Consider the following 14293-nt stretch of genomic DNA (forward strand, 5'->3'; position numbering starts at 1 on the left):
ACATAAAGGTTTACATCATATTGGACATAAAAGTTTACGTCCATACAGAAATGCCTTAGCTCTCAATACCCCTGATCGACAGTTGCTGATTTATTACTAAAACATTATTGTTAATTTGCCAGTTGCCTAAACAAATTTGTTTCCTTGAAGTGTCTCACACATTAAGTTACAAATGTAATAAATCGATGATAAAATGGTAATTAATTTTTTTTTATAACAAGGTCCCTATAAATATGTGCTGATATTTAGGATTTTTGTTTGTTATAATTTATTTCCAATACTTGCTACTTTGTATAAAAATATATAAATTTGTATTTTACAATACCCAATTGCCCTTAAAGGATAAGTTCATGTTAGACGAAAATAAGAAAAACACTTTCACACCCAAACACACTTAAACTGTTTGAGGTGTAAAATGAATTGTAAAAAAATACAACAATATTGTCTTCTATTGTTCTTATTACATAATAATAATAATAATAATTATTATTATTATTCTTATTACATAGTAGCGTATATTAGTACTTAGCCTGATTAAAAAATATACTAATGCACTTGATATGACTTTTAGTAGATTGCCTTTGTTATTTACTCGGACAATAATGACCTAGCATTTTCGTGGCATTTTAGACATCATATAAAACGCCATATAAAAATCTATTAAAATTATTAATTTCTGGAAGTAATGTATCTAGGAAATCATGTCTACTACGATTATTCTCATAACATTCTGAGAGATTTTCTCAAATCTTTTCATATTTCACAGATTATTACCTTTATTTAGGATACAGTGCATACTCCCACTGGATTGTACTGTAGCAAGTGTATTAAAAAAATTGTGTAACTACAAAGATAAAATATTTTGTATTTTATATTGATAAGATTTCACATTGGTTTATTTATCTATTTTCAATTCATCATGTTTGATCATATCTTAGAAGATAAATAATATGTTTTTGAATTAAACTATGTCATAATTTATATTTTTTTCTATAGTCAAATGTTTGATTTTTATCTTTGTATGATTAGTAGAGAATTCATTTCCAAAATAATATTTCAAACAACAATTGAACAATATTGTTACCATGGAAATACTCGTTTAAAAATTAATTCTAAATTCAAGGTTGAGGCAATAAACATCATTAAACCTAGTGTTCCCTTTTAAGCTATAAAAACAAGCCAAGCCTTCTATACTTTACACATGGTATGGAGTGATGGTCAGCCACAAAGGAGATATAGACATGTCAACAGTTCTACCCAATCTGTAGGCTTATCAGAATCGCCTCTTCTAAATCATTGGCAACCATATAACACAGTTCCTTAACAACACAAAGTCAAGTGATACACACCCAGTCTCACACCTTGCATACAGTCGTCTCCTGTGAGAAGAAAGAAATTTTTAAAATCCAAAGTCTCGCACTTCACATCCAGACGTCCTCTTTGAGAAGTGAAGACATTTTGAGTGAGATCCGCTATATTCAAAGTGATTTAATTTGGTGTGCCCTGCAAGTTAGCTTCTTCCAAATCGTTAGTCTATGAGCTGTCTCAATATTGGATGTGACACAAGGCTGTGGTAAGTGGAGAGTGGTAATTTTTAGATTTGCATTGAAAAACTGTTTTTGAATATAAATTAGTAATGGAACAAGTAGAATTGTTTGATTAGTTATGATCTCAAACTAGAATCATACCACTTAAATATTTGCTTTTTTAAATTTACAATAATGGTTTATTTGACAGCAAATATTTTTTATGAATTGAACAGAGAGGGATGTGATTGAACAAAGAACTTTAAACTATACTTGGTTTTGAATTGGTACAAGAATAACTTATAGATTTGTATTAAAATTTATGCATCTGATATTCAGCACAGGATAATACTAAATCTGATTAAAAGGTATTAGTTCTCATACAGATGTTGTATTTCACAAATGATATGTTTCGTTTATTATACTACAGGATTATAACTCCAAAGAGGAAAACAAACAGGATCCTCAAAAATAATTAGCACAATTATCTTAGACCTAAATCTTTGCTGATACATCGTAACTATAAAATACTTCGATTAATCCAGGGAATTACCTTTCTTGCATAGCCTTGATTGAAACATCTCTAACCAAGGGCCTCTAATTTAGGCAATGGTTGCACACTAAAGATGACTGCACAAAGATCTGGAAAGCATTGCACAAGATTGATGAAAAATGAACAAAAATTACATGTGGCATTACTTACATATTAAGAGAAGATCAGGCTGGAGCCTATGGGAATTGAAGAAAGGTTACACTTGCCCTGGGTGTTACTGACCTTCAAAAACCTCTGATTCAAGTTCCACTGATGGAAAGGCTTCCTACCTCAAACTTAGCTTATCTAGGAGGTATCATTGAAGGGTTTATCAATGGAAAACCTCTGATCGAAAGATATGTGATGAAAGATAATGTGCAAAATACCATACAAAATGCAAAACGCCCTTGATGACCATGCTAATTTTATAGTATTCACTGCTGCAGTCAAAGTCAAGCAGTAGCTTTTCTGTTGAAACATTAAGCACTCCTCCTCACTGCCAGTATGGCCTCCAAATCTTTAAGCTTCATTTTTTGCCTAACCTCAGCTCCAAATACTGTAACACCTGACAGCAGGGATGTACAGCTAATACTGACATCCATATCACACGTCTGCATAGTACCAAGGATATTTATGTCCTTCTCAACGTTGTTGACAATTCTGTCCAGATATAAACTCCAGTTGATCTCTCTGTCCAGAACACTCAAATATCTCACTTCAGGCTTCACTTAAATGTCTCACCATTTTAGTACAACGGCACAAATGCCTCCCAGATTACACCTTCTAACAACTGCAACTTTAGCCAGATTTACACTAAGGCCATCCTTGTCACCCCAATTTCCCAACATTTCAGATCTCTTTTGAATCACTCCATTATCTAGGTGTTAAACATACTAAACACGAGGAGGAAGGTTTGTTTATCTTCATTACTCCGTGCTAAAAACCACTAGTTCAAGTAAACTTACCAATTATCTATAACCAGATACCACATAAAAGTACACCACCATCCTTGGGAAAACCTCTGGATTACCGCAACGTGATTACCACACCTAATCTCAAAAAACCTTAATACCCCAAACCAATCTTATCTATTAACAAAGTCTTAATTCACTCATACATGTTTTATCTATATAACAGGCTATAAACTTCAGAGTTATTTATTAAGTTTTCCTTTAGGAAAACTATAAAATAACAGGAAAATAATAAAGTTCAAGAGAGTTGCATAAAGAAAACAATTTTAGTATATATTTAAATTTTGTATTCTTTTTAAAATTTTGGTTACTATGAACAAAACTATTTACCTTTTCTCTAAGATTGTAAATAAAAAAGTCAAAAAGATTAGATAGATTAGTAAAATTAATTAATTTATTCTTCTTTAATTATATTCAAGTACTTTCTTCATACTAATTGTTTACAAGTGAGTTTTTACTAAGTACAAAATTTCTAAGGGATAGAATCTTATTACTCAACTTTTAGATATTTTAAGTTTGAAAACATAGGTATAACATTTTGAATATAATGCTAACATTTCAGTAATTTCAATACCCAGAGAAAGTGCCCTATAGCTTTGAAATATCCTTGAATTCAGTTCAGACCTTTCCTATCTTTATACTGAAATTTCGATTAACTTTTATTTCTCTAACTATTTATAAGGTTGAACATATTTGAAGAATTATTTTACTGGTATTTTAACAAGATTCAATAATTGACTACTTCTTAGGAATGTACATGACCATTAGCAATCAATAATCTAGAAAAGTAATGACACACTAAATCAACAAAATATAGTCTTAGATAATGGAATTTCTTATTTCAAAATGAATGTTATGAACACGTTATCAAAAAACCAATATTGATTGAAAGAATACATTACCTAATAAATGAAAATCAAACATGCCACAGTGAGAGTTCAATAGTATTTTATATTTAGAGTATTGTGCATTGAAAATACGTTTATTCCTTTTATGGTTAATTAGGTTTAACCATCCTTCTACAGTAAAACTATATTTTGATCAATTTATCTCTGGACTTGCAAGCATACTTTACAAACTTAAAGTTCACAAAACACAATATTATAACTGTTCAAGAATTACAAAAATTTCAATTAAATTAATATGGCATAGTAAAAATTAAATTTGTTTGCATCAATAAAAATACAAATAATATCTTTTATGTTTTAATTATAAGATTTCTCATAGAATCTACTAAAGATTTTTCCTTTTCATGTCTCTGCTGTAGGATAGAGAGGTCTTCTGTGATTCCTTTCCTTTTGATACACTCTGTCAATTTTTTACCAGTTTTATTTGCTTTTGAAATCTTTTTCTTGATTGTTAATGATTTTGTATCCCTCTCTGTGTTATCAACCTCAAGAAATGAAAATGGCACAGGCTCAACATTGTTTTTCTGCTTTTGAGTTGTTTTCTCACTAAGATTCTTATGACATTTCTCTAAAGCAAGGTGACATTTAACTGGAATTTGATTACTAAATTTGCTCTTCCTGTCTTTTTCCTTTTGTTTATTAATATTAAACTGGTTCCTTAATTTCACTTGATTTGCATATTCGTCACGCCTTTGAAGAATCTTTTTCTTATCAATTTCTTTCTTATTAATTATTTCCATGGGATTTACATCTAATTTTGGCAAAATCAGAACTTTTTCTTTGCTCAATTTTGAAACTCTGCTTGGTTTTGAGCGTTTGTGACCAAGAGATTGTATGTTTTCTACAGTTTCTATACAGGGCGATTTACTGTCTAGATTTGCCATGAGATCCTCATAAAATTCAAACTCAGACGGACTCAGCCTACTAGATCCTATTATAGATTCTGTACAAGATAAATTTTCACCGTGGCCTTCAGAACCAACTGTGGAACACGTCGTTGAATCTACTACACTAACACCATAGATTTTCTTCTTGAACTGATCCAAATATGACACAGACCTACCCCTTGTTTTAACTGAATAACAGCTTGATACATCCATTTCCATTCTCCTTGAGAATCTTTGGCCTGATAAATTACGAGCCGAGTTTGTTTTCTGAATGCCACCTAAAAAAGAAGAGGCCCTTTGAGGCAGAGTGGTAACTTCAAACTTCGAACTCTGGCTGTCAAAATTGAGTTTTTTATTTTCTAACTTTATCGTGCTGGATTTTCTTTTGACCTCATCAACTAAAACTTCTCCTTTATAAAACGGCACTGTTGCCCTTTTAAATTCCAAGTCATTTCCATTTTTCAGTTCTTTTGGCTTATCTTCTGATGAAACTCCACTACATCTAGTGAAACACTGCACCTCTAGGGAGTCTGTAGATAACACTGAGTCACAATCTGAATTAGAGTCCATGGCTCTGAATTTTCAAATTATTTTCAACATGGATTTATTTAAAAGAATCTATTTACTTCTGAATATCTGTATCAAAGTAAATACATTACACAGTTGATTTAAATCACGGAAGATATTCAGTTTTAGTTTCTTTCATTCAAAATACTTAACTCACTGCTTTGTTCAGTTCCAACCTGAAACAAACAAAAACACAAATTTTTGACATTTAAAATATGACTTTGCTGACACCAAATAAAAATAAGCAATTGAATTAGAATAGCAGCTGAAGTGAGGAGAAGAAAAATATTAAACTCTGAGGGTTGATAGTAAAAAGTGAGTAATTAGGCCTATAAAGAACAGTAGCAATAACTGAACTATGTTGCTGGCCTTTCAGTACTACCAACCCGAGTAGTACTGTGAAACAAAGCTTGAAAATGTACTCAAAACCAATAAAAAACTATTGATATGAGTGGTAAAAGGTTTCACAACCAATACTGTTGGGTTTTTGCAGGAGGGAGTGGGAAAGGGATAAAATTATACACTTTAAATGTTTTGTTTTAATATTTCAAGGACTACGAGGTCTAGTGCAAACATTATAGAATACAAAATTAGTAATCTACATTAAATTTGGAACAAACCATATCTTATACAGTTTGTACTTCAGCAAAGATTTACAAAAAACTGCACTTCCTAACATATAAACAAGGCAATTTGCCAAGTTCTCAAACTCTACTTTAATTTAATTAAATAATGACTAAGCATCATTAATCTTTCAATGTCATTATTCATAGTAGTTGAGAGTAATATCAGTCACCAGACACTGTGAACAGACATTGCACTGTATTTTTCAAATTTAATATCATATATGTATAGTAAGAAAGAGTAATTAAGATTAATAAAATATTTCACGCTATTGTTACAGCTGATTATTTCTATAGAAAGGAAAAATCATTAAAGTCGTCCTTATTTTCAAGGGTTTCTTCAAGGATGTTGCCAAAAGTCAATGGATCAGTATAATTGGTGAACCCATGTTATAAACAATACTGTATATTTCAAACTGCTTTTTCTGTGAACAGAGAGGGTGAGTATGTTATTGTTTATCATTAGAAGGCGATGTTCACCAGTGTTTTTCCAACCCCATTTATCAATGTTTATCAAAACTCCATATAGCATAAATATTGATTAAGAGTTAACTTTCAAAACTTTAGAGATTTCAAAACCTCTAACTATTATACAAGGTGAAAACCCTCGCAAAGAAAGGAGAGTATAAAGAGTATTGCGAGTTTTAATCACATTCTCAGAAATGATTCGAAAGGTAGGTATGAAACTGCTGTTCTTTATAAAATATAAGATGGTATTCCTGAAATACATCTTTATGAGTTTGTTCCGATAAGGAAAACACACTCGACAATGGAGTAACTTGCATTGTGATTGAATGTGGCATGAGAATTAACAAGTTTGGAGCAACACATTTTGAAACCAAATCACATGACAATGAACTTTTACAGATGTAGCCAGCAAGGGAGTACAGGGAGTCCAGACTCCCCCAAACAGTTTCAATTCTTTCAATAACTTTTTTAGTATATGGTTATTATAATTTAAATGATTCAATACTACTGACATGTACTGCTGAAAGATCGGCCTCAACAAACATATGGGTTAAGAACTTTTTAAGGAACAAAATGGGACCTTACTTTCTGCTCACTTTGGGAAAATATCAGTTGTCTTGACACCCCTCTCCCCAAATGGCTACGGCTTTTTTCCTGGCTATGTTCTTGCAATGGAGATTGAGAGGCGTCTATAGAAATGATTAATTTACATGCTATGAAATAATAAACTATACAAAATTGAATTTTGAAGTGATAAAAAGAAGTTAAGAGTGCACTTACATTGGCTTAGGATCGCCTTAGGTTGGGGTTACTGGGTATATACAGACGGACACCTATTTCGAATATCGAAGACCCGATTCCCTTATCCTTTTGATATTCCAGGTATAGGTGAAGGTCTGGGTGCCTCAAGAGTTCTTATGATTTCAAACTTGATACTGGCAATACCCGAATGAGCCCATTGTGATGCTGACTGAACGTTTGGAAACTCTTCACCAACTGGTTGAGTTGGTTGTCGGCTATTGGTCGGACCACATCTATATATTCTGTACCCTGGTGTTGGTCCATTCATGGATATTGCAGTCATGGAAAGCACTAAATAGTATTGCCAAATCAATTGTTTCGATCTTGCTGAATCTCTTCAAATAGATGTAGACTCCAGATTCCAGGAGTCAAGTTTGAGACAGTGTCAGATTTCAGACGCAGCACTATATTGTTCTATAATCTCAGAGTGACAGTAGAAGTTTTTTAATCACCAGTATGCATGAAGAAATTGACACTTTGGAGAAAGCTGGTACTGTTTTAGGTAAATAAATATAAGATCAATCTGTCCTCACTTCGAACAAACTTGACTCATATGCTCACACTACTGCTCTGCTGAGGGAAATACTTGTAATGTTAAACTTATTAATAAATTAATGAAGGCATGAAAAATATATTCTAAAACACTTTAAAACGTGAAATAGAGCTAGAATCCTGCATTATTTCAATCCATCATTTGTGGATGTCGTCTATTATTCGCAAAAGATAAAGTATAAAAAGGTAAAATTGATTTAGTTACAATCAATCGGAAATTATGCTTCTTAACATATTTACTTATAACGAATGAATGAATGAATAACGTTTATTACAGCAATTTATATATACATATATACAATCTTTCTTAGATGAAATACCTATTATTTTATATATACAGCAGCTTATATATCGAGGGGTTTCTGGTAAAATCACCCAAGTCCATTTTTTTTCTGAAATCATGATTTTGTAACCTATAGATGGTGGAATTCAAGATCTACAGGAGGTAAAACCAACCATGTCATTGTTAACAATAGTAAACGAATTATGGGCAAAATAAGTTTTACCCAAATGGTTTTTTACTTCTATTCAGTAGAAGTAAAACCACCCAAGTTACTTTGGGTGATTTTACCTCTATCACTTTTGCTGTGGCTAGATGAGCCAGCTGTGTTTTTTTAACCTATAAGGCATGTGAGTGATTTTACCTCTTGTGTATACATTGTTATTGTATCTGTATCACATTGCCTTTAGTAAAGTGCACTAGTAAGGATATTGATAATTAATAAAGTGCTTTAATTAATTGTGAAAATGAAACGTTCTAAATTGATTTGTGAACTAGCTGAACGAAATGAAGTGTTGGAAATTAACAATCATAATGAACTAAGTGAAAGGAACCTAACCAAACATGATACAAATCTAACCAATCAGTTGTTTATAAACAGTGGTGAAACAACTAGGTTAAGTTCATCTTGTTCAATTCCAGGTAATAATTGTAGTTTACAATGTAGGCCTAAGGACCTGAACCAATCTTCTAGTTCCTCAGAATCTGATTCTGACTTAGTATACGACTCAGATGCAGATCCAGAATACTTACCAAAAACAACCGATCCTATTGCTAAAGGACTGAGAAAATATTTAAAACTACAGAGTACCAGACCTGTACTAAAAAGAAAGCTTGACGATGAATCTAGGCCTACGCCTATGACTACTGGCAATATTGTTATTAGGCCGACCCAAATTGAAAATGATATTGCTTTACCAAATGCTTTATCTTGCCCAGAGGTTACATTACATGAAGCAAATGGTGATGTGGCTGATCCTGAAATAAATATCATTACTATCGCTGATACTCCTGAAACTGAAACCATTAAAAAAGAAACCAAGAAAAAGATGGAGCAAACCTCACCCAGAAACCTGGAAAGTCAACGTAAATAAATCCAATAGAAAACTAGGCCTACCATACAAAGCCAAAAAAGGAAAAAGTATGCCACCTAAAATCCCTAAGCCCATTGATTGCTCACAGTGTGTTTTCCAATGTACGTCCAAGTTCAGCGAAAATATCCGTAAGGAAATTTGTGCAGAATTTACATCAAGTTCATTCGAGCAACAAAAAAAATTTAATTTTGTCCCTTGTTACAAAATCTGTAGTTGAAAAGAAAAAAGAAAACGAGATGATGACTCTAAAAAACCTGGCAAAATGTTCAGTTATTTCTATTTCTTTGTGAAAGAGGGTGAAAAAGTTAGGGTATGTAAACAGTTTTTTTTTTAAAAACCCTTTCAATTAGTAACGCTCCTCTGAAAACAGCATTTTCTATGCAATCTGAATTAACTGGTAATTTTAAAGGCTCTGATAACAGAGGTCGTAAAGAACCTCCGAACAAGACTTCTCAAGATTGGATTAATAAAATCAAAGCTCATATTGAAACTTTTACTACAATGGAGAGCCATTATTGTCGCAAAGACACAGAGAAAAAGTACCTTGATTCATTGCTTTCCATAAGTAAGATGTATGAACTTTTCAGTGAACTGTACAAAGATGAAGAAAACGTGCCAAAAGAGAATGTGTACAGAAAAGTGTTTTGTACAGAGTACAACCTTAGTTTTTTTTCATTGTTCTAAAGACAGGTGTCTCATATGTCTGAACTATGAGAGTGCTACTGACGATGAAAAGAAACTGCTCCAAGCTTCATATGACGAACACATTATCAGGAAAAACGAAGCGAACGACAGCAAAGATTATGACAAAAAAAGAGCAACTGAAGATCCAGCTTTCGTTACTGCGAGTTTTGACTTGCAAAAGGTTCTACAAATTCCTGTTTCAAATGCTGGTCCTGTGTACTATAGTAGAAAACTATGTGTATACAACCTAACAGTGTATGAAGCAGCACCACCTAACAAAGCCTATTGTTTTTGTTGGAGTGAAAATAACGGTAAGAGAGGTAGTTGTGAGATCGGAACTTGTCTTCTACAGTGGTTTAAAACATTACCTGCACATGTTAAGGAAGTTTCTTTGTATTCTGATACATGTGGAGGTCAAAATAGGAATCAGTTTGTAGCAGCTCTATTTTTGTACATAGTAAAATATTTCCAATTTGATGTTATTGAGCACAAGTTTTTAGAGAAGGGGCATACGAAAATGGAAGTGGACTCAATGCACAGTGCAATAGAGCATGCACAACAAAATGTTTCTATAATGTGTATGAGAGATTGGTTAACAGTTTTTGCTATGGCCAGATCTAACAGGCATACTCACAAAAGGAAGAAGCCAAAAAAAGACGGGTATTTAACAAAAGAACTTCAGTTTAGCGACTTTATTGATTTAAAAGATCTAGCAAAAAAACACTATTGAAAATAGAACTACTGACTCAAATGGAAAAACTGTAAACTGGCTGAAAATAAAACGTTTACGATATGAAAAAGCGAAACCTGGAACTGTGCTATTCAGTTATAACTGTAAGGGGGACAGTTATCAAGAACTACGCGTGATGGAAAACAAACCAGGACGACCAGTAAAGCAGTGCGATCTTAAGAATCTCTATTCTGGACAGCTTTCTATCTCAGAAGCAAAGAAGAAGGACTTGCTGAAGTTATGTAAGTCAAATGTCTTTCCTACAGAGCACCATTCTTGGATACAAAAGTTAAAGACATCTGGACACAAGAACACTGTGGACAAAACTCCAGAGCCAACCACCGAGGAGTACTTTTTTGAGGAAGATCAAGAAATTTCTTATGCCTAAGATGTATACGGACTACCTACTACGCCATACCTGTTAATTGACATCAAATAGTAAACTTTTATTTATACAACTAGGTGTTTTTATTTTGTCTAAAATAAAGTTTAACTTAATCAGCTCCGTTGTCATTCTTGAGTAATGTGCTTAAACCCCCATTTTCGTAGTGGTAAAACAACCCAAGTCACGTAAACAATTTTTCTTATTTTTTTTAAGCAGGTAAACAAAATAATATTTTGGTTAAAAACTAAATTACTTAAGGTAGTTTTAGTTTGACTACTAGTTGCTTTGTTCCTTTTCTTATTAAACATCAACAGTGATTTTACAGGGAAATTCGAATGTTTGTTTTCGCTCTACTGAAAAAATTTAAAAAAAACTAGGACTTGGGTGATTTTACCAGGAACCCCTCGATATAGAAGAAATGTAAAATAAGTATAACGAATAGAAAAATAAATGTAACAATACTGGAAAGCCTACACGGGCAATCTGCCTGTGCGTAGGCCTAGTTGCATCTAGCCGCCAACATAAAATTTAAATAATACGCTGCATATGTTAGTAATAGAATAAGGTAAAAAAGGTAAAGGGATGTATGTCTATTACTTCTTGAATTTACTGTAAGTGATTGTTTTTATTCAAGCGCTGGAAAATAAATAAAATAAAAATGGTATGTGTGGCTAAAACTAAATGATCCATTTATGACGGAGTGAGATGAGAGAGAGAGAGAGAGTATTCGGTTAGTAATAGTAATAACGTCATGGTCAAAGGTCAGGTCCCCTGTACCCGGCAGTGATAATGATCTCCGCCTCTGATACGCCTAATTGCAATAGCCACTCATTGATACGATTTTTTAAAACTGACAAGGATTGTGCGTTAAAGAAATTATAAGCGTGAAAGAATCTAGAAACATTTCTGAATAGTATATACATATTTGATATGTAATACGAATTAGTTGTGGAGAAAGATCTATATAGTTGTAAAGTGGTTATTCCTGTGTCACGGGCATATCGGGTGTTATATGAATGGGGAATTTCTGAAAAAATAGAGTGAAAGTGTGAGAAGATGTGAACTATGAGAGATTTTATAAATAACTGACGGACTGTAAGGATTTATAATTCTTTAAATAGAGTGTCAGTAGGGTAACGGCGTTTTTTATGAAAGACAAGTTTTAGCAACTGTTTCTGGCATAAAAACAGTCTGTTTAGAGTTGTTTTACTAGCTCCCCCCCCCAAGCGATATTTCTAAATGAAAGCATAGACTGAATGTAAGCGTAGTACGCCAGCTTTATCTCACTTGTATTAAGAACATCGCTCAGCTGTCTGAAAGCAAAAATCAACCGACGTAATTTTTTAACTAAGTAATCTATATGATATGACCATGTCATCCTATGATCAAAAATAACTCCAAGATATTTGTAAGCTATTGTTTTATCTATGCTTTCACATGTACATAAATCATTCAGATAATTTCCACAGCTATGAATTGTCAAACTGTTCAAATGGTAGTCACAAATAGGGCGAAGAGATATTGGCAAAAATTTTGTTTTTAAAATATATTAAGCGTTAATACGTTTTGATCAAACCATTTCTTTAACGTCATGAGATCACTCTGAGCTTTCCTTTGCACTTCTAACCAGTTATTACCGTTTACAAAAATTAAAGTGTCATCTGCAAATAAAAAAGTTTACCGTTTAAATTTATTTTCGAAATGTTATTTATATAAATTAAGAATAAAATTGGTCCGAGAGTACTTCCTTGAACAACTCCATAGTCCACTGACAATGGATCACTATCCACCCCGCAGACAGAAACATGCTGAAATCTATCACTAAGATAGCTTGAGAACCACGCAAGGATGCTTCCACGAACTCCAATAGCTTCTAATTTGTTAATTAATTTGTCTCTCTTTACCGAGTCAAAAGCTTTCTTGAGATCTAGAAAAACAAGCATTGAGCGATTACCTCTTGAAATAGAAGCATTTATTTCTTTATTTAAGTCAAATAAGACATCGTTTACATTTTTATCGCTTCTGAACCCATACTGACACCCACTCAAGATATTGTTTTGATTAAGATAGGATACTAATTGTTCTTTAATTATTCGCTCTAATATCTTGGAAAATACGCTGAGTAAGGAGATCGGTCTAAAGTTGCTTTTATTGGTAAATTCATCTGATTGATATAAAGGGAACACTTTAGCCATTTTAAAGGTATTAGGAAAGACACCCAATAAAATACTTAGATTAATTAAATGGCACAAGGGTTAATAAAGAACTGAATATTTGCCTTGAGAACATCAGCAGAGACACCATCAAAGCCGGGCGCAGAGCCCCCTCCCCCACAGTGCTTTCACGTGACGTACAACGTCCATCTCAGTCACAGTATTCAGGGTAAACACACAGTCTAGTCTAAAGTCAGTGTCATTCACAATCGGCACCCCACTCGAATCGATTGCATCCGCAAACTCCTGCCCCACGTTTGCAAAAAAAGAATTGAAGCTGTTTGCAGATTTCTGTATTACATCGGAAGTAATATCAGAAACCGCTGGCAGATGTTTTTTTTTATAGGAAAGGAAGAACTCTTGTTAATTTTCCCACTTAGCTCATTTATTACCGACCAGAATATGCATTTATTAACGATCAAATATATGCTTTGTATACTTCCATAGGAACTGTTATATTTCGGTTTTTTCATCGTATAAAACACAAAAAAGACTTTTAGAATTCTCAGGTCATTCACAATGTTTGTAACGTGTTTTATTCTGTCGTAACGTTTTTTAGATAACGGCGGTACAAACCATTGAATAATATACAGTATCGTTACGGGAATAATAGTGAACACATGATTAGCATAATTTATAGCCAATACAAACTGAAGTTATACAATGTTTGGGTAAGTTCTTTGGCTATAATCTCAAACAATAGAAATTTTAAGGACGGCGGTCATTCACAATTGTACAGAATGTTGCTCCAAGATACTTTATAACATAAATTAGAATTGAGACTCCTTTTTTAAGAAATATAAAGCTACTAATAATTATTCTTCATACTTTTTTCATAAAATCTGTAAAATTTGTATGTTTCGGAATAGGAAGACGCGAAAACTTTCTAAACTGGAGGGCGCAACGGTGTCTCGGCGACCCAGCACGGCCTGGTGAAACTATTAAAACAATAAAATACTTCATGTACTGCAGATGTCAAGAATTTACCTCTACTCAAATTCAAAAAGGCAACAAAGAGAGTTTTAATCAATGCTTGTTTGTTCAAAGTACAAGAATTTTATAGTGTGGACTT

The 14293-nt window shown here is 33.0% G+C and overlaps 1 long non-coding RNA gene across 1 annotated transcript; it reads left to right on the forward strand.

Annotated features, from left to right (window-relative positions):
* The first annotated feature begins 1014 nt into the window (after positions 1 to 1014).
* Positions 1015 to 14276, forward strand: LOC124366154. Its single transcript, XR_006922783.1, has 3 exons — positions 1015 to 1573; positions 6296 to 6454; positions 14091 to 14276. It is a non-coding gene; the product is annotated as an uncharacterized LOC124366154 (long non-coding RNA).
* The last annotated feature ends 17 nt before the right edge of the window (positions 14277 to 14293 follow it).

The sequence above is a fragment of the Homalodisca vitripennis genome, chromosome 7 (assembly GCF_021130785.1).
Source record: "Homalodisca vitripennis isolate AUS2020 chromosome 7, UT_GWSS_2.1, whole genome shotgun sequence".
Classification (NCBI taxonomy): Eukaryota; Metazoa; Arthropoda; class Insecta; order Hemiptera; family Cicadellidae; genus Homalodisca; species Homalodisca vitripennis.